Below are 20276 nucleotides of genomic sequence, written 5' to 3'. Positions count from 1 at the left end.
ATCACTGAAAAAAAAACTCTTACTTTTCAATTTTTTTTTTAACTCAGCAAGACAAACACATTCAAGCTCTTGGTTACTAGAACAAATTTCCTAAGTAGAATATGACACCAAGAGAAAATATGTTTTAACAAGACCCTGAACTGTGTTTTTACAAAGATCCTAATAGTCCCACTGTAGTTGTTACAATTTATTAAATTCAATTTATGTAGGTGGAAAGCCCTTAAATATACATTTTATGATAATGTATCATAAATTTAAGATGTCCTCTGATATATACTATACATACTGCTAGACCATAATGGCTATTAACTCGGTAAAATTAATAATATGCATTTTAAATGACCTGAACTTTCAAAGACTCCCAGAAGATATTTTTAAGTGAAATTTTTGAAATAAGGTTAATTATTATAATTCTGAGGACAAAGAAATGTTTCAGGAACTTTTGAATACGCTCAGTGATGGTAAAGGAACACAGGTCCCAGGGTCCCTGTGGCTTTCCACTTCCCATTGTCTTCACTCACTTTCCAGTGGTCCTGGCTTTTTTGGATTAAGCTCTCTCTCCAACAGACCTAACTTCAAAGTCTCTGTGTCTCCTCTCATCCTCATCTTTTCTAACAGCGCTGAACTCACACTGGACCATGGAACTGGATGTCCAGATGGGTGTTTCTTCTCAGTGGAAACAGTAAAGAAGTGATTGTAATGCCTCCATGTTTGGCATTAGTCCTTCTCCACTGATTCACCTGGAGTCTCTTCTGCTGAAAGTTAGAACCTGTTACAAATGGAATCGGTAAGCTAAAGAATCCAAGACCATCCTGTACAATAAAACTCAGGTTAAATGTAAGTTTTAACCTTGTACTGTCAGAATTTCAATAGTGATAAACTCTTTTTCAAGTATTAAAATGCCCAGGGGAAAAAATCTCTTCCCTAAAAGGCATGTTTGATGTATATTTTATATTTTGACCCAGCTCCTCAGGTAGAGAGACTTTTTGTAGTGATACTTGTCCAAATTAAGTCTAAAAAACAATCAATTGCCCTCAAGTGCAACCAGCTCTTAAATGAAGCTCTTAATTTGGTTATTGTATTTGCAATAACTCCTTCTCTAAAGTGAAGAAAATTATCAATGTCTTATGAAAAGGTTTTAGGGTGGTCTCATAATATGGCAGCAGCATTTTTGCACTGTTTGCAGATGGCATGACACTATGCACAGAAAACCATAAAGATAGTATCAGAAAATTACTAGAGATAATCAGTTAATTTAGCAAAGTCTCAGAATATAAAATCAATACACAGAAATCACTTGCATTCCTATATACCAACAATGAAAAATCAGAGAAAGAAACAAAGGAATCAATCCCATTCACCGTTGCAACAAAAAGAATAAAATATCTAGGAATAAACCTACCTAAGGACACAAAAGAACTGTATACAGAAAAGTATAAGACATCGATGAAAGACATCAGAGATGACATAAACAGATGGAGAGATGTTCCATGTTCCTGGGCAGGAAGAATCAATATTGTGAAAATGATTATACTACCAAATGCAATCAACAGATTCAATGCGATCCCTATCAAATTACCAATGGCATTTTTCATAGAAGTGAAACAAAAAATTCACAGTTCATATGGAAACATGCTGCTGCTGCTGCTGCTGCTGCTAAGTCGCTTCAGTCGTGTCTGACTCTGTGCAACCCCATAGACAGCAGCCCACCAAGCCCCGCCATCCCTGGGATTCTCCAGGCAAGAACACTGGAGTGGGTTGCCATTTCCTCCTCCAATGCATGAAAGTGAAAAGTGAAAGTGATGTCGCTCAGTCGTGTCTGACTCTTAGTGACCCCATGGACTGCAGCCTACCAGGCTCCTCCGTCCATGGGATTTTCCAGGCAAGAGTACTGGAGTGGAGTGCCATTGCCTTTTCCATATGGAAACATAAAAGACCCCAAATAGCCAAAGCAGTCTTGAGAAAGAAGAATGGAGCTGGAGGAATCAACCTTCCTGACTTCAGATTATACTACAAAGCTAAGGTCATCAAGACAGTATGGTACTGGCACAAAAACAGAAATACAGACCAGTGGAACAAGATAGGAAGTCCAGAAATAAATCCACACACCTATGGGTACTTTAATTTTGACAAAGAAAGCAAGACTATACAGTGGGGCAAAGACATCCATTTCAATAAGTGGTGCTGGAAAAACTGGACAGCTACATGTAAAAGAATGAAATTAGAACACTTCCTAACACCATACACAAGGGTAAACACAAAATGGATTAAGACCTAAATGTAGGACCAGAAACTATAAAACTCTTAGAGGAAAACATAGGCAGAACACTCAATGACATAAACCAAAGCAAGATCCTCTATGACCCACCTCCTAGAGTAGCGGAAATAAAAACAAAAGTAAACAAGTGGGACCTAATTAAACTTAAAAGCTTTTGCACAGCACAGGAAACTATAAGCAAGGTGAAAAGACAACCCTCAGAATGGGAGAAAATAATAGCAAATGAAACAATTGACAAAGGATTAATTTCCAATCTACACAAGCAGCTCATACAACTCAATACCAGAAGAACAAACAACCCAATCAAAGAGTGGGAAAAACACCTAAACAGACATTTCTCTGAGGAAGACATACAGATGGTGAGCAGACACATGAAAAGATGCTCAACATCACTCATTATTAGAAAAATGCAAATCAAAACTACAATAAGATTATCACTTCACACTAGTCAGAATCAAGTCAAAGTCAAAGTGAAAGTGGCTCAATCATGTCTGACTCTTTGCAACCCCATGGACTGTATAGTTCCTGGAACTCTCCAGGCCAGAATACTGGAGTGGGTAGCCTTTCCCTTCTCCAGGGCATCTTCCCAACATAGGAATTGAACTGGGGTCTCCTGCATTGCAGGCAGGTTCTTTACCAACTGAGCTATCAGGGAAGACCCTAGTCAGAATGGCCATTATCAAACAGTCTACAAACAATAAATGCTGAAGAGGGTTTGGAGAAAAGGGAATGCTCTTATACTGTTGGTAGGAATGTAAATTGATACAGCCACTATGGAAGATGGTGTCAGACTTTATTTTTTTGGGCTCCAAAATCACTGTAGATGGTGACTGCAGCCATGAAATTAAAAGACGCTTACTCCTTGGAAGGAAAGTTATGGCCAACCTAGATAGCATATTCAAAAGCAGAGACATTACTTTGCCAACAAAGATCCATCTAGTCAAGGCTATGGTTTTTCCTGTGGTCATGTATGGATGTGAGAGTTGGACTGTGAAGAAGGCTGAGCGCCGAAGAATTGATACTTTTGAACTGTGGTGTTGGAGAAGACTCTTGAGAGTCCCTTGGACTGCAAGGAGATCCAACCAGTCCATTCTGAAGGAGATCAGCCCTGGGATTTCTTTGGAAGGAATGATGCTAAAGCTGAAACTCCAGTACTTTGGCCACCTCATGCGAAGAGTTGACTCATTGGAAAAGACTTTGATGCTGGGAGGGATTGGGGGCAGGAGAAGAAGGGGATGACAGAGGATGAGATGGCTGGATGGGATCACTGACTCGATGGACGTGAGTCTGAGTGAACTCCGGGAGTTGGTGATGGACAGGGAGGCCTGGCATGCTGCGATTCATGGGGTTGCAAACAGTCGGACACGACTGAGTGACTGAACTGAATTGAACTGATGGAGATTCCTTAAAAAACTAGGAATAAAATCACCATATGACCCAGCAAACTCACTCCTAGTCATATACCCTGAGGAAATAAAAATGGAAAAACATACATGTACCCTAATGTTCATGCAGCACTATTTACAATAGCTAGAACATGGAAGCCACTTAGATGTCCATCGACAGATGAATGGATAAAGAAGTTGTGGTACATATACACAATGGAGTATTACTCAGCCATAAAAAGAAACACATTCAAGTCAGTTCTAATGAGGTAATGAACCTAGAGCCTATCATACAGAGTGAAATAAGTCAGAAAGAGAAAGAAAAACATCATATGCTAATGCATATATATGGAATCTAGAAAGATGGTACTGAATAATTTATTTTCAGGGCAGCAATAGAGAAACAGACATAGAAAACAGACTTATGGACACAGGGAGAGGGGAGGAGAGGGTGACATGTATGGAGAGAGTAACATGAAAACTTACATTACCATATGTAAAATAGATAGGGAATTTGCTGTATGTTTCAGGGAATTCAAAAGGGCTCTGTATCAACGTAGGGGTATGGGATGGGAAGGGAGATGGGAGGGAGGTTCAAGAGGGAGGGGTCATATGTATACCTATGGTTGATTCATGTTGAGGCTTGACAGAAAACAACAAAATTCTCTAAAGCAATTATCTTCAATTAAAAAATAAATAAAATTTAAGAAATTTAAAAATAACCTAAAACATATGGAAATTTTACATAAATTCCAAAACATGATCGCATAAAATATATTTTAGATTTAAAAATGTTGTTGTATAAAATATTTGACATATTCTCAAAAATATATGTATCTGTATATTTATATAATAAGTAAATATTTATACATATATTTTATGAGTATAAAATTTATAAGTATGATATATTAAATTTATAAATACAAAATGTTTCAGATATAAAATATTTTAAAATATAAAGTATACATATATAATGTAAATAATGAAGTATAACACTAAATAACATTCCTTTTCCCACACTTTTTTGTTTTTATTCCTTCTCTGAATGCTAGATCTTTACTATCAACTTTGTAGGTAACCTTCCAAACTTTCCATCCAAACTTATATAATCATTGCTGGGTACACACACACACACACACACACACACACACACGGGATTACACACCCACTATGAATGTCATATCTCTTTTTGCCTTAAAATTGGTTATAATATACACATTTTCTGCATCTTATTTTTTCCCCCAACATTGCTTTCTATAAATCAATTTAGATTACCCAGTATAGTCCTAATATATTCTCTTCAATAGTTCCATGATATTCTCTGATATAGATGTACCATAATTTGTTCAAGTGTTTTCTTGTTAATGATTATTCTCTGTTTCCACCTTTCTATCACAACGAATTACACTGCAATAAACATAATACATACAGTATACTTTTCCTAGATCAGAGTCTTAAGATTAAGCATTAAATGTCTTTTAAAATAGATGTTGCCAAATTGCTTTCCAAAAGAGTCTGCAGCTCTAAACATACCACTAGCAATGTATGGGAATGCCTTTGTCTTTGAATCACATCCAGCAACAGGTGCCAGGCTGTCGTGTAAAGTCATAACTCAAAATTGCTTTAAATTACATACTGACTACTAGTGAATCTGAGCCTTTTATATGTTTGTTAATATTTTGAGTTTTCTCTTTACTCAACAACCTGTTCATATATTTTCTTCACTTTTGAAAATGAAATTGTTCATCCATTCTCATCCATTTTTAAAAACTTTCTGAAAAATTACATGTGTTAACAGGTTGCCTTTTAATTACATTGTAATATTACCAGAACAATTATTTTCTAATTAATTTTGACTACAGTCCTTCACCATTGAATTAATTTTTATCTAATATATTTGTCATTTACTTTACAGTTTTTGGCTTCAAAATCATGGTAAATATATCCTTGTCCTTAGATTGTACAAATGCAAAATATTTACTCTTTTGTTTTGATTTTTCCATAAAAATGTTCCATCTGGAATTTGGTCCATTTGGAATTTATTTTTGTATGGGGTATAAGATATTTTTCACGTGTAGAGTCAGTGGTACCAGCACATCTGTGGAACAACCCATCCATTTCTACTGAACTGAAATACAGTATTTATTAAATTCTCATAAAATCAGAGGTTAATTTCCAAATGCTCAGTTTTGTTCCACCTATATTTTACTACATGTTACCTACCACATTTATTTTATTATGGTAACTTTATAGAATGTTACTATGTCTGGCAGAGCAAGTCTACCCTTAATATTGTTCTTAATATTTTTTTCTTTTTTACTATTTCTAGGTATTTATTTGGCCCTATAAATTTTAAGCAATCTTATCCAATTTCAAAACAAATCCAACTTTAAAACATCTCAGCATTTTTATTTGTATTGCATCAAGTTTACATATTGACTTTGAATTACTGGACTTTTAATATTTAAACTTTTAAGGAAATTAGATCTTTTTCATATGCTTTGATTTTCTTTGTATACACCATATTCCTTTCTTAATCAAAATTCCCCAAGTCTTACTGCTTTGACAACTTTTATTAATAGAATATTTCCTATTTACCCTTGTGAATGTTTGTGGCTAAGATAAAGAAAATCTATTGCTTTTTCAATATATCTCTGATATCTAACCAATTACCCAAATCTCTAAGAAATCGAAAATTTTTTTCCCACGAAAGTCTCTTGGGCTTTCTACATATGCAATCCAGACTTTAGCAAAAAAGGTAGAGGTTCATCTCTTTTTTCCAAAGCGTGTGTGCTGTGCTGTGCTTAGTAGTTATGTCCAACTCTTTCGACACCATGGACTCTAGCCCACCAAGCTCCTCTGTCCATGGGGATTCTCCAGGCAAGAATACTGGAGTGGGAATCTTTCCAACCTAGGGATCAAACCAAGGCCTCCTGCATTGCAGGCGGATTTTTTATTATCTGAGCCACCAGGAGAGTCCTTCCAAAGCATACAAGTTATTTTATTTTCTTGTGATACAATGGTGATGACAATTTAACTCCTTTGATCTTAACTTTGCTTGTTTAATTTCTAATATAGTTTTCCCCATTTTAAAGAATAATATTTGCTGTTGGAGTTTAGTAAAAATATTCCATCAATTCCTATTTAACTTGGAGATTTGATTATAAATGATTATTGCATCATTATGTATTATCCAAAGATTCTTTATCTATCTATATGATCACATAATTTTTACACTTTATGTGGTTGATATCATGTAGTATGTTGATAAAATCCCTTAAATTGAATCACCCTTGACTTTCTAGTATTGAACTTTCTTTTACTGAATTGTTGAATTCTATTTTCTAGCATTTTATTTTTAAAATATGTATCTATAGTATATTCATAAATAATATCCAGTTATATATTTTTTATTAGGCTGGTTATTAAAATTGTGCTGACCTCTTAAGTTCTGTCCACTTTTTCTTTGGTTTAAAATAGTTTAAATAACATGAGCTAAATAAACCCTGCTAAAGAAGTAAATTAGTCCTTGTCCTTATTTCAATGGTAGATCTTAAATCATCTCTTCAATTTCTTCTACATAATTAGTGAAGTCATAATTTCCAACTATTTTGATATATTTTTTGTATTTTGGGGAGAAAATCATCCATTTTTCCAGGTCATAAAAATCCTCTTTAGAATTACATATAGTAGTCTCTCAGAATTTTTTTAGTCCACATGGTATCTACTGTCAAATTTATATTTATGAATTTTCTTTCTTATTTCCAATTTGTCTCATTTCTTTTTTTAAGTTTTCTATTTCCTAACTTAATTTTATTTATTTATTTTATTGGTCATTTTATTAAACCAGATTTTGGATTTATTTTTCCTTTTAGCAATTTAAAAAAAAATCCTGTTGGGATTAAATCCTGCCATTTGCAGCAGTGTGGACAGTTCTAGAAGACATTATACTTAGTGAAATAAGTTGCCAGAGATATAAGTATTTGCATCTTATACTTTATATCACTTACACATGGAATCTAAAAAAAATAATAATATAAATGAATATATATGGCAAAACACAAGACTCACAGATATAGAAAACAAGCTGGCTGTTACCAGCAGGGAGAGGGGCAGGGGGAGGGACAAGTTAGGGGTATGGGATCAACAGACACAAATTACTATGTATAAATTAGACAAGCAACAGTGATATACTGTATAGCACAAGGAATTATTATCTTTTAATAACTTTTTTACTGGTATATAATGTATAAAAATACTGAACCACTATATTGTATACCTGAAACTAATATAACATTTTAAATCAGCTATATGTCAATGAAAATTCTGTTTTATCAATTTTAATGATTATACTTATTAATCTTTTCTGCTCTTTTATTTTGATTTGTTGCTCTCATTATTGTATAAAAGTTTATTCTCTTTATTTTTATATTTTCTCCTTTATACTTAAACATGTTTTGCATTGTATATTTTCACCCATAGTATAGCTTTTTCATGCTCCATAATTTTGATATAAAGTATTTTCTTGTTCATTAATTTCTATGAATTATCTTTTTTACTAACTCTTTGGCTCAAGGGTTATATTTAGGAGTGTTTTTCTTCATCTCCTAATTCATTATTGTTTATATACAGGAATGTATCTTTCAAAATGTCTGCCTTTTAAACTTATTTTTCTCCCAAGGAATCATAATTTTTACTAAACATTCTATGAACATACAAAATGATCATCTATTGGATAACTGATTCTCCCCCTTTGTCTCTCTGGCTGTCTCTCACTCCCAGCAATCAGTCTAAGGGAACAGAAACACAGAGAAACCTGCAGGAGCCAGCTCACATTAGACCTGAAATTTCTTCCTCTTCTTCTCAAGAACCAAAAGAGGGAAAGGCAGCAGCGAGACCTACTGCTGACTCACACAGTGATCAGAGGTGACACGCAGAGAATTCCTGAGGGGTCTAGTGACAATTTTAGGAGGGAGATTACAAGAAAAGTCTCGACATCTGCTTAGTAATTACTGAAATTTAGATCAGTAATTGGGTTTGTCTATAAGTATGACCATGGCTATTTGTTAGCATGGGAATTCACCCCTTAGACTTTATGTTCAAAGGCTAAAAACTCATTTGATTCATGAAAGAAGTGGCTATATTTCATGACCTTTTCTTTCTTTAATTGAATAAAGGATAAGCTAACTTAAATTAGATTAAATAGCTTCAAAACCACAAACAGCAGAATAAACCTAGACTACAGGTCAAAACCATTGTTCCTCTTAGGCTAAAACTGCCAGTTTCTATAAATGGCAAGAATAAAGACATTAGAGAGCTTCAGAAATCCTTGGGACATGCCAAGCAAAAGGCTGAACTAGTCTTAATAAATCCAGCCTGAGTCTTTCATAGGGACGCTGGCCTTCAGACGGGTGTTCCGGAGCAAGGGTTCTCTCATAACAGCAAGGCTCCCCACTGTACTGACTGCCTGCGTTGGGATCAGGCAGTGCTCCCACCAGGTGACAGCGAGCTGAACTGGCCGCTCAGAGGGAGTCTCTTGCTAGTTTCTGCTGACAATTCTCCTGCTTGAGTGCTCTGCCTAAAGCTGTGCTTTGGTCAGTTTTTCTTTTTTCTTAAGTTCTTCTCTTTTATTTATTTATTTTTCCTACTGGAGGTTCTTGCTTTTCTTCTCTCTCTCTCTCTTTTTTTTTTTTTTTTTTGGAACAATACACTTTGTCTGGTTCCCCATTCAACTGATATTATTTGCCCCACTCTTACCCTTTCAGTTCACTTCAGTTCAGTTCAGTTGCTCAGTTGTGTCCAACTCTTTGCAACCCCATGAACCGCAGCACTCCAGGCCTCCCTGTCCATTACCAACTCCCGGAGTCTACCCAAACCCATGTCCATCGAGTCTGTGATGCCATCCAGTCATCTTATCCTCTGTTGTACCATTCTCCTCCTGCCCTCAATCTTTTCCAGTATCAAGGTCTTTTCCAATGAGTCAGCTCTTCGCATCAGGTGGGCGAAGTATTGGAGTTTCAGCTTCAACATCAGTCCTTCCAATGAATACCCAGAACTGATCTCCTTTAGGATGGACTGGTTGGATCTCCTTGCAGTCCAAGGGACTCTCAAGAGTCTTCTCCAACACCACAGTTCAAAAGCATCAATTCTTCAGTACTCAGCTTTCTATATAGTCCAATTCTCACATCCATACATGACCACTGGAAAAACCATAGCCCCTTGACTAGACAGACCTTTGTTGGCAAAGTAATGTCTCTGCTTTTGAATATGCTGTCTAGGTTGGTCATAACTTTCCTTCCAAGGAGTAAGCATCTTTTAATTTCATGGCTGCAGTCACCATCTGCAGTGATTTTGGAGCCTCAAAAATAAAGTCTGACACTGTTTCCCCATCTATTTCCCATGAAGTGATGGAACCAGATGCCATGATCTTCATTTTATGAGCTTTAAGCCAACTTTTTCACTCTCCTCTTTCACTTTCATCAAGAGGCTTTTTAGTTCCTCTTCACTTTCTGCCATAAGGGTGGTGTCATCTGCATATCTGAGGTTATTGATATTTCTCCCGGCAATCTTGATTCCAGCTTGTGCTTCCTCCAGCCCAGCATTTCTCATGATGTACTCTTATTCTTTATAAGTGGACTAGTCCATTTTCCTTTCCCTTGTTCTGGAGAACGCCTACCTATGCATCAAGACTCATTAATGAGCCTTCCCCAGCTCACATCCGTCTGCCAGGTAGAGTTTTCTCTCCTTTCTCTTCCTTCCACAGCGTCCTATACAGACCATCCAACACTTCACATATGCTCTCTGAATATGTGTTCTCTTTTATCTGCTGTACTAGTGCTGAACACAGTGTCCAGAATACAGTAGATAATATACAATCAAGTAAATGGACAACTGAACAAACAAATGTGTTCTAAAATCTAGCACGTGTTTTGAAGGAAACCAGTATCAAATTGGATTCCAGTTGCCATCAAATTACTTTGAAAATAAATTGAAGGCTTTTTAATTCATTGATTCTAGACAACTACCCTTGAGACCAAGACAGACATTAAGGAACAAAAAGACAGATTAAGGACAGAGAATTAACAGCTCATGGAAATTAGCCACTGACATGAATTTCTGAGAATCTGGGAAAAAGAAAGAATAAATCTAGATCTAACAGTATTTCCTCATTTTAAAAATATCCATGAATAATGAGTAAGATGAATATTGATTCTTGGAAAAATTCTAGAATTAGTTATTAACAAAATTGGTTTTATGCTCTTAGTAAAGAATAAGATGATTATCCAAAGATACATTGTATCTAGAAACAAAAACCATGAACCGTGAACTTCCAGATGTTCAAGCTGGATTTAGAAAAGGCAGAGGAACCAAAGATCAATTGCCAACATCTGCTGAATCACTAAAAAAGCAAGAGAGTTCCAGAAAAACATCTATTTCTGCTTTATTGACTACACCAAAGCCTTTCACTGTGTGGATCACAACAAACTGTGGAAAATTCTTCAAGAGATGGGAATAACAGACCACCTGATCTGCCTCCTGAGAAATCTGCATGCGGGTCAAGAAGCAACAGTTAGAACTGGACATGGAACAACAGACCGGTTCCAAATTGGGAAAGGAGTATGTCAAGGTTGTATATTGTCACCCTGCTTATTTAACTTCTATGCAGAGCACATCATGTGAAATGCCGGTGGATGAAGCACAAGCTGGAATCAAGACTGCTGGGAGAAATATCAATAACCTCATATATGCAGATGATGCACCCTTATGGCAGAAAGTGAATAAGAACTAAAGAGACTCTTGATGAGAGTGAAAGAGGAGAGTGAAAAAGTTGGCTTAAAACTCAATATTCAGAAAACTAAGATCATGGCATCTGGTCCCATCACTTCATGGCAAATAGATGGCGAAACAATGGAAACAGTGACAGACTTTTTTTTGGGGGGGTGGGGGGTACTCCAAATCACTGCAGATGGTTACTGCAGCCATGAAATTAAAAGATGCTTGCTTCCTGGAAGAAAAGCTATGACCAACCTAGATAGCATATTAAAAAGCAGAGACATTACTTTGCCAACAAAGGTCTGTCTAGTCAAAGCTATGGTCTTTCCGGTAGTCATGTATGGATGTGAGAGTTGGACTATAAAGAAAGCTGAGCACCAAAAAATTGATGCTTTTGAACTATGGTGCTGGAGAAGACTCTTGAGAGTCCCTTGGACTGCAAGGAGATCCAACCAGTCCATCCTAAAGTTCTGAACATTCACTGGAAGAACTGATGCTGAAGCTGAAATTCTAATACTTTGGCCACCTGATAGGAAGAGCTGACTCATTGGAAAAGACCCTGATGCTGGGAAGGATTGGGGGCAGGAGGAGAAGGGGATGACAGAGGATGAGATGGCTGGATGGCACCACCAACTCAACGGACGTGAGTTTGGATAAACTCCAGGAGTTGGTGATGGACAGGGAAGACTGGCAGAGAAGGCAATGGCACCCCACTCCAGTACTCTTGCTTGGAAAATCCCATGGACGGAGGAGCCTGGTAGGCTGCAGTCCATGGGGTCGCTAAGAGTCAGACACAACTGAGCGACTTCACTTTCACTTTTCACTTTCATGCATTGGAGAAGGAAATGGCAACCCACTCCAGTGTTCTTGCCTGGAGAATCCCAGGGATGGGGGAGCCTGGTGGGCTGCCATCTATGGGGTCGCACAGAGTCGGACACGACTGAAGTGACTTAGCATAGGGAAGATTGGCATGCAGCAGTTCATGGAGTCACAAAGAGTTAGACATGACTGAGCAATTGAACTGAACTGAGAAACAAAAATTATTCAATGTTAAAAGATTGGTTTATTTCAGGATTTGGACTTAAGCCACACTGGGCCTGCCCCCACTCATGGTGCACGTGGGATGATTTGGGAGAATGGCATTGAAACACGTATAATATCATATGTGAAATGAATCGCCAGTCCAGGTTCAATTCAGGATACAGGATGCTTGGGGCTGGTGCACTGGGAAGACCCAGAGGGATGGTACAGGGAGGGAGGTGGGAGGCGGGTTCAGGATGAGGAACATTTGTACACCCATGGCAGATTCATAATTAGCCTCAAATTAAAATAAATAAATTTAAATTAAAAAAAAGATTAGTTTATTTCATTCAGTAAGACATTTAACAAAATTTCTTGGGATGTCAGATAAATGTGGGTTAAACTGCAGTGAGGTAAGTGTTTAAATAAACTAATTTTATATCCATTTACGTTTAGTTGTCATAGAAAGAGTACTCCAAGAGAGTTGTACCAAGCTGTGCACGAGGCCTCGTCTTATTCGATATTTATATCAGTTACTCAAAAACTCAGAATTTATATATGCAAAATTAATGGCTGAAATTACAAAATTACAAAGTTGAAAAGTGACTATTGAAATAGACGTCAGAATCAAGAGTTAAAGTTTAAAAGTAGGAAAATCAGGGGGAAACCCCCAAATAAAAGCACATATAAATGCTTACACTTTGGTACAAGCAATAGTACAGTATCACAATTCCTATTGCCTGACAATAGTACAGATCTTTTATATTTTGAGGTTCATTCTAGCTCTATACATTTGTGGTTCTTAGAGGTAATCTTGCCTCCTCCTCTTCTTTAGCAGTTGAGATTCTGGAACAGCCATGCAATCAGCTAGAGCTGGAGCCAGGGTTAGGACTCACCCACACTAAACCCAAGTTCCTTCACTCTGTTTTACAGCCTGTATTACCCACTCCACACACACATCGGAAGATCTTGTCAACTTGTAAGCATCACAGCAACGGTACCCTGATAAGCCACAGCAACACAAGGGGAAGGCTATGAGGGCTTATGGAACCATGAGGTACGAAAGAAAAACTTGAAATCTTGACATAGAGTGTTCAGGAGAAGGCATACACCACTGTCAACTCTTCAAATGCCTGTCAGTTTCTTGAAGAACAATCTGAGAATGCTAAGGGCATAAATTGGTCAAACTGATTAAAATAACAGGGAATACCTTTGACTTAAAGAACTTAGAATTGTCTGTTATTACCATTAGTGAGCAGAGCCTGGAAGCTGTCAAAATCCAAAGAATGAGGGTCAGAGGAGATGACCTACTGAGTTTCCCCTAGAAGGAAGAGACCTTGGTTTGACCTCTGTCCACTGAGTGCTATTTGGGGACTTGGCCCTCAGTTTTCACCAGGACCCAGCTCCATGAATACACACAAGGAAACCTTAAATAGGAGGAAGGACCACTGCCCGTGAGCCCTGGAACCCAGCCAGCGGGTGACGCCATCTGCATTGCCAGAGTCCACCCCAGGATGGGGCAAGTGCGGGACTTAAAACAGCATTCCACAAAATGCTTGCCCAAAGCATTCATGCTTTATACCGTTTTGTCATTATTTTTTTTTTCTTGTCATGATTCTTTTATTTATTTTTTTTTATTTAAAATTTATACCGTTTTGTCATTATTTTTGATCTCACGGTATGATTTTCAGCAGAACATGAAGAACATCAAGGAAGAAGGCAGAAAAGACAAAGCCAGTATTGATTGCTTTCTGTAGCTTCTCTCATTCATCCTCTATTGTTATTAGAACAGGTGATGGGAGTTACTTTTATGTCTTACAAAAAGACTGTGAGGATTAGCAAGCAAAATAAAAACCAAAACTAAATTCTTTAAGATATTAAACTCAGAAGCAATAGATGATCATAAGCCCAGGCAATAATTTGTCACATAGGCAGTTGTTTGTACAATGTCTACTAAGACAGCAGCTGCTTGTAACCTCTGCTTTCTGCGCAGTGGAATTCTGCTACGTCAGGCTGGCAGGACACTTGTTCAGTGAAGACTATACAGCAAATTGCTTTTACATTGACTGTGAGAGAAGCTCAGATGCCACTGGGTTCTAAATAAAAATGATGCACCTGTCATCTAATATTTGGTGACATTGAATTAATTATTTCCCTACCATCTGGAATCACCTCCAACAAAGAGATGTAATTAATGAGGTATATTTATTAACTGAGATTCAGTGCAAACAGTGAGACATTTTGAATATTTGATGATTGTATTAAGCAGAAGCAATTGCCAGATTAATTTTTAAGTCCATTTATTTTTCTAATTTGTAAAAACCACATCTTTCTTATATACTAAAATCTCTGTTACCTTTACCTTCCTCTTAATTTAACGCCTAGTTTGATTAAGGAATGCTCTCATATGAGAGGAGAGCTACATGGCAGATCTTTTCCTTGTTACTGAATCCACAAAATACTCAAGTCACCAGTTCATGAATTTATATGTTTATATAAAATTTATCTTCCCTTCTCAGAGCTACCTGAAATAAAAATGGAAAGAAAGGAATTGGAAAAGAGACTCAGGCTTGGATGAAATGAAAGCAGAAGAGGTGGGAAAGAAAGCCCGAGAGTCAGCAAGATTATGGAGATGTTGTGGGAAAAGGAGCCCGGGAGAGTGGAGGAGACTGAATCTATGCAGAGGGTGACCCTGAGCAAGGGAGGGGGAAGGCTACAGCAGAGGAATGGACGCCTGAGCCAGCACCGGAGCTGGGAGTGAAGAAACAGGATAACTGGAATAAAGGTCAAAACAAAAGCAAACTTCAAACAGTAAACCACCCCTTCAGAATACTCAGCTCCTCCTAATGCGAAAAACTACCCAAAGTCAAGTTGTCTTAATCATCATATAAATGAGGATTGTGCCTTGTCTACTTATCTTTCATTATGTGCCCCAAATTTCCATATATCTTTGTCCTTAAATTACACAAAATAGTTATTGAATAAATTCCCTTGCAAAACCAACCTAAGGTCACTGTTATTAACAGTTCCAGAATTCCACTGTAATTGCAAATAAAAATTATGACACCAGACTCAACAGACCACCATTAACACCACAATGAAGTTAAAAAGACACTAGTATTAAAAGAACTGTATTATTTTGTCATTTTAGAATAAGGAGCTAAACAGTGGCTGCCAAAGGCAAGGAGTGAAAAATGGACCTATGTTAACTGATTCCTTCTCTGCACATTTTAGTATACTACTAAATATAGATGGGAATACCAGACCACCTGATATGCCTCTTGAGAAATCTGTATGCAGGTCAGGAAGCAACAGCAAAAGTGGACATGGAACAACAGACTGGTTCCAAATAGGAAAAGGAGTGCGTCAACGTTGTATATTGTCACCCTGCTTATTTAACTTCTATGCAGAGTACATCATGAGAAACGCTGGGCTGGAAGAAGCACAAGCTGGAATCAAGATTGCTGGGAGAAATATCAATAACCTCAGATATGCAGATGACACCACCCTTATGGCAGAAAGTGAAGAGGAACTAAAAAGCCTCTTGAGGAAAGTGAAAGTGGAGAGTGAAAAAGTTGGCTTAAAGCTCAACATTCAGAAAATGAAGATCATGACATCCGGTCCCATCATTTCATGGGAAATAGATGGGGAAACAGTGGAAACAGTGTCAGACTTTATTTTTCTGGGCTCCAAAATCACTGTAGATGGTGATTGCAGCCATGAAATTAAAAGACGCCTACTCCTTGGAAGGAAAGTTATGACCAACCTAGATAGCATATTCAAAAGCAGAGACATTACTTTGCCAACAAAGGTCCATCTAGTCAAGGCTATGGTTTTTCCTGTGGTTACGTATGAATGTGAGAGTTGGACTGTGAAGAAGGCTGAGCACTGAAGAATTGATGCTTTTGAACTGTGGTGTTGGAGAAGACTCTTGCGAGTCCCTTGGACTGCAAGGAGATCCAACCAGTCCATTCTGAAGGAGATCAGCCCTGGGATTTCTTTGCAAGGACTGATGCTGAAGCTGAAACTCCAGTACTTTGGCCACCTCATGCGAAGAGCTGACTCATTGGAAAAGACTCTGATGCTGGGATGGATTGGGAGCAGGAGGAGAAGGGGACGACAGAGGATGAGATGGCTGGATGGCATCACTGACTCGATGGACGTGAGTCTGAGTGAACTCCGGGAGTTGGTGATGGACAGGGAGGCCTGGCGTGCTGCAATTCATGGGGTCCCAAAGAGTTGGACATGACTGAGCGACTGAACTGAACTGAACTGAAATATAGCCATGTTTTATATACTGTCTTTTTTGAAACACAATTTCTTTTTTTAATTTATTTTATTGAAGTATAGTTGATTTACAATGTTTTGTTAGTTTCTGGGGTATAGCAAACTGATTCAGTCATATATATATGTCACATACCCTTTTTCATATTCTTTTCCATTATGGTTCATCACAGAAAATAGTTATTTGTCCTATACAGTAGGACCTTGTTGTTTATCTATTTGACACACAACAGTTTGCAGCTGCCTAATCCTCATCTCCTAGCTAAGCCTTCCCCTACCCACCGCTTTGGCCAGCACAAGCCTGTTCTCTACATCTGTGAGCCTGTTTCAATGTCATCAATATGTTCATTTGTGTCATACTTCAGACTCCACGTATGTGACATCTTTGAAAGACAAATACCATAAAAAAAGAATTTTAAGTTTCATACATATGAAACTAATTTTTACATCCACCTCACAAATTCAATAGAAATCTGAAGAGGTAAGGTTTGATACTGAGCTGAATAAATCAAAATAACCATTATTAAATACTTCAGAAGGTTGAAAGGAAACACTAAGCCTTGTCTACGCTAATCTCCTCCAGCACTGACTTAACCAGCTGAATTCTTCTATGTACTCAGCATTATGTTGGTTATCTGAGATAAAGATGTAACCAGACATGGTCTTTCTCTTATGAAGCTACTGTTCTACTGGGGAAAATAGAAAGGAAAAAAAAAAAAAACCCACGTGAGTAAATTTATGTGGTATAAAGATGAAGTGTAATATCCAAGGTATAATGAAAAATTAAACAAGAGGAGCTGGTTTTCACTGGAACATCAAGACAGCCTCCCCTGAGAAAAACGACTTTAACATGTGGTAAGTAAAAGAGTGTTGGACAGTTCTGAGGCAGAAGGAAGGTTGGCAAGTTCAAAGAACTGAAACCAGGTCAGTGGCTGGAGCAGAAGGAGAAAAGAGGAGTGAATGGGCGATGAGAGGCAACCACAGGAATTTGGGATTTTTAACTTAATAAGAAGCAACTAAATATTTCAAGCACAAAGGGCCCATGAGTAGCCTTGTAAGATCTGACTCTATAATCAGAGGATGGATGAGAGGAGAGCCAGAGTGAAAAGAGAAGATTAGTCAGGGGCTGATAAAAAATGATCAGGGCTTGTTGGGATCGGGGGCTATGGAGAGAAATGGACAGAGAAGAACTATAATTTGGAAGGGAAACTGACATTTGCTGAAGATTTCAGAACACTGTTACATAATAGTGGTGTTACCTTTTTCTTCTTGATTTTTACGGGAATTTCTTAGATATTTTATTATTATTGGCATAAGTCTGCGATTCCTCATGAAATGTAAGACATTTACAGCTGTCAGTATGAGTGAGCTTGGTCCGTACTATTCTTTTGCGTTCCATCTTCATCAAGCATATTTTCCTCTCAAGTTCTCATGCTTTCTTTCGATCCTGGTGCATTAAAGTTTCTTCTTCCATAATCCACATCCCTCAGCTACTGCTGTGCCCCCTTCACAGACCATTCTCAAGAGGGTTATCTGCATGTTCTCTTCACTTTTCCACCTGTGACTTATTCTTCAACAAACTGTGCTTGAAGTCAGTCCTTATTTTTCCCCCAAAGTCACCAGGGCCGTATAGGGACGATTTCACACACTCATCTAGGGTAGCAGTGAGTTAGACCTCTGGTGTTTCCTCTACTTTCTGCCCCTGTTTTCTCATCTGCAGAATGGGGATAATAACAGCAGAGAGCTGCTGGGAGGATTAAATGAGGCAATAAGTCTTATGAAGCTCATGGAAGAAAAATGCCCATGTACAGTAAGTGTTTAATAAATATTAGCTATAGATACAGTACAGTCCCCTATGTATGAATGAGTTCCATTCTGAGGGCACGATCATAAGTCCAATACATTTGTAAGTCCAACAAAGTTATTCTAGGTATCCAACTAACACAACTGGCTATATAGTACTGTACTGTAGTTGATTTATAAGACTCTTCACACAAATAATATGTAAAAAACAAAAGACACAAAAAGCATCTTTAATCTTACAGTACAGTGCCTTGAAAAGTATAGTAGTACAGCCCAGTGGCTGGCATACAGGGCTGGCACTGAGTGGACAGGTAAGAAGAGATACTGACTGGAGGGTGGAGAGAATGTGATGAGGGTAGAGCTGAGGGGCCCTCAGCAATGGGAGACTGAGGGTAAGCTGCAATTTCACGCACATCTGAAGGGATGCATGTTCACATCTTTGAAAGTGTACAACTTGAAGGTTCGTATGTTGGGAACTTGCTGTATTGTGATCTGATATGACTGCTAGGCAACATTTTGAACATCTAAACACTTTTTTTCTATGTGGTAACATAGTTTACTGATTTTCCGTGTACTTCCCCAGATGAATCTTCCCTATGCTTTTCTCCCTCCACTCAACTTCTGGATGTTTAAGCTTCTCGGTTCACAAGCATAGGATTTCTACTTCTAACTCCTTTCCTTATGCAATCCCATTTCTACAGCCTATCACCCCCCATTTTTAACGGAAGTACAGATTTTTTTTTTTTTCTGAACGCCAGGCTAAGATTTGATTAGATGCATCACACACCTCAAACTCATGGTACAAACCACCACCCAAATCTGTTCATTTTCCAACATACAATGGCCAGAATGTGACAATAATCTCTTACCACCACCACCTTCTCTCTCATTCCCATGTCACCAAAATCAGCTGGAGCTCTCTCCAAGTTATACTTGAAATCAGTCTACTTCTCTCCACCTCTGGAAAAATTACAAGCTGCAATTAACTCTTGCTTGGCTACTGCAGAATCTCTTAAGTATTCACCCTACATGTACTCTTTGCATCCTGCCCTTTTCACCAATCTAGGGAAAGACATGAAACTTGAAGGGAATTAAAACAATTGGAATAAAGAGGCCAAAATACATATTCTCTATGACACTGTCACATACAGCCCATTGCTTTCAGTGGAAAAATTAATAGAGTTGATAAAATTATCAACTAGAATCAATAAGAGAATTGAGTAAAGTGACTAGAGAGTAAATAAAGATACAAAAATCAAGAGCTTTCCCCTAGGTCAGCAATACTCAGTCCTATGACTGCGTATTACCCTCTTCTCACCTCACACTCATTCTTGAAAATTCTGTGCGCTCTCTGTAAGTTGGCTAAGTTGGCTGCAGGGCTTTCCAGACTCAAGTGACGGAACCAGAGGTGCATCACCTAGAGTCTCCATACTCAGAATATGGGCATGAGACCCAGTGACGGCAGTGCGTGATTAGCATGGGCTAATGTAGGCGTGCAAGCTGGGGAACAAGGCTGCCACTCTCCCATCTAATAGTAGGTGTACCAACGAGCAAGCAGAGTCAGGCTGTAAGACAAGCAGGAGAACAGAGCAATTTCACACAAAAGGAGAGATTGTGGAGCCAGAGAAAAAAGTGGAGGAAGCAGAAGTGTCCTGGTTCTTAATGGCTCTTTAGTTCCTGACTCCAACCAAATCCCCTGAGGCTCAGCACACTCTGCTCTATCCCAAAGCAAT

The 20276-nt window shown here is 38.0% G+C and overlaps 1 protein-coding gene across 1 annotated transcript in view; it reads right to left on the bottom strand.

The window, feature by feature from the left end:
* COL19A1 (collagen type XIX alpha 1 chain) overlaps positions 1–20276 on the bottom strand; it is a 437433-nt gene that overhangs the window by 285686 nt on the left and 131471 nt on the right. The gene's annotated exons all lie outside the window — the stretch shown is intronic.

Source organism: Bos javanicus, chromosome 9 (assembly GCF_032452875.1).
Source record: "Bos javanicus breed banteng chromosome 9, ARS-OSU_banteng_1.0, whole genome shotgun sequence".
Lineage (NCBI taxonomy): Eukaryota > Metazoa > Chordata > Mammalia > Artiodactyla > Bovidae > Bos > Bos javanicus.
This window is presented reverse-complemented; position numbering and strand designations above follow the sequence as displayed.